This window comes from Mus caroli, chromosome 6, assembly GCF_900094665.2.
Source record: "Mus caroli chromosome 6, CAROLI_EIJ_v1.1, whole genome shotgun sequence".
Taxonomy (NCBI): Eukaryota; Metazoa; Chordata; class Mammalia; order Rodentia; family Muridae; genus Mus; species Mus caroli.
In genome coordinates, this window is record NC_034575.1 from 93,360,207 (window position 1) to 93,362,186 (window position 1,980).

Below are 1,980 nucleotides of genomic sequence, written 5' to 3' on the forward strand. Positions count from 1 at the left end.
CTGTCGGTCTCTGCATCTGCTCTCCTTAACTGTCAGAGCAATCCTCTCTGATGATGACCAGGCTAGGCACCTATCTAGGAGTATGACAGAACATCTCAACCATTTCTTTAAAAAGACTTTTGGCCCAGTGTGTTGGGCAAATAGAAAGAAAATTTACCAACAAGTAAAATAGATAAAACTCAAGTAGTGTCACATGTTTTGCAAAGAGCTTCCACTCACATATATCAAGTATCTTGACTTAATCAGGATTTTGTCAGGAAGACTAAGCTACAATAACTGTCCTTAGAGCCACCTTTTCTCTCTCAGCCCTCTGAAGCACTGAGTTCCAGGCACAGTTAGGAGAGCAGTCTGGACACAGGCCACCATGCTCCAAAGGAGGACAGCGAAGGGCAACCGGAGTGTATCCAGTACTTACCTGAACCAGCAGCTCCAGTCTCCTGTCATCCAGCAGGTGAACCTGGCAGTGCCTGCCTTCTGTCATCTGTGGGGACAAAAACAATCAAGAGATGGATCAGACCTGGTCTGCCAGAAATCCTCAGACTCACTCTATCTATCTATGCGGCATGCTCCAGTGAGTTCACCAGTGGGATTCCCAGAAGCAGACTTACGATAGGCTTGCAAGAATTAGCTATAAACTGCAGTCTGCAGACTACATGAGGCCGAGGACAGCTATCACACTTAAGACAACAGGAGGGTTGTTTTGTTTTGCTTTGCTTTGTTTGTTTGTTTTTTTAAATAACTCGACTGTATGGCTTTTGACTGTGAACTCTGGAGATGAAATATGCTGTGGGTTGAAAGTAAGAGTAAGAGTAAAAGCAAAGACTGCTTAATGCACACAGGAAACAATAGCAGCAGTAAACCCAATGCCCACACAGTAGGCCAAGCTCACACAGGGCACAGATCATGTGGAGAGAAGCAGGTCTCCCAGACACAAGCCTATGTTTCCTTGAGTCACGGTGACATATTCACAAACGCAAACACCTTCCATCATGGCTGCACTCTGGTAAATTCGATACTTTTATTACAAGAAGAGAAACACGAGACTGAAGTTCAAATCCAAAGGCCTCAACTTTTGAACTCTTTGCCCCCTTTTAATAGATCACCGTTTATAGTTAGCAGTTAAGGTGTACAGCTGACAGTTTGACATAGCAATTTTCAATAGGTAATTTTTTTTTACATTGAAAATCGCAGCTCTGGGAAATGCTGGTTGTAAAGCAACGGCCCTTCTCTTGATAAACTCACCCTNCAAACCGTCCCGTCTGTAGCTGTCGCCACCCTGTCCATTTGAGGGGCACCCTGAAGACCACCTTTACGTTCACTTCTNGTATGTACATTTATAGGTATTTTCTTCTTTTTCAGACACGGCCTTGCTATACGGTCTAGTCTGGCCCCAAACTTAACAGCTCCTGGCCTACACTNGCTGAGCAGGGGGATTACAGATGCAGGCCACTGTTCCCAGGGTGTCTTTCCTTTCCCCCTCTCTTGGTGCAGCGCTGAGACTGAATTCAGAGTCTCATACATGTTAGGCAAATGTTCTAACAATGAACAACATCCCTGGCTCCTAGCTTACACTTGTATGCTAAATGTCTTTCTTTGATAGACATTTACCCAAATGAAACCAGCACTGTTCTTTGTGTGAAGCCATCCATCCATATTACGCCTAAGTGTGTAGGTGCACGCACACTCACATAAACCTTCAGTTCAAGTGTAATCAAGCCACANTCACTGTGGGACTGTGATAGGCAGCCTATTTTGGTTGAATGGGGCTTGCTCCGGTGACCCAATAGAGAAATCTACAAGGGACGGAAAGGCGAGCCACATTCTCAGATTCAGACATCTCTCCATAATTCTGTGACTATCAGTCACNCAGTGTCCNAAGCTTCTGGCATTCTGGCTAGACTCCACCCCCACAGTTACCTGGCAACAGCAAGATAGCTCAGCCCACTATAAGAGGGGCTGCTTGGCCCCTCCTTACTCTCT

The 1,980-nt window shown here is 45.5% G+C and overlaps 1 pseudogene; it reads right to left on the bottom strand.

Annotated features, from left to right (window-relative positions):
• LOC110295732 overlaps positions 1-1,980 on the bottom strand; it is a 67,855-nt pseudogene that overhangs the window by 1,058 nt on the left and 64,817 nt on the right.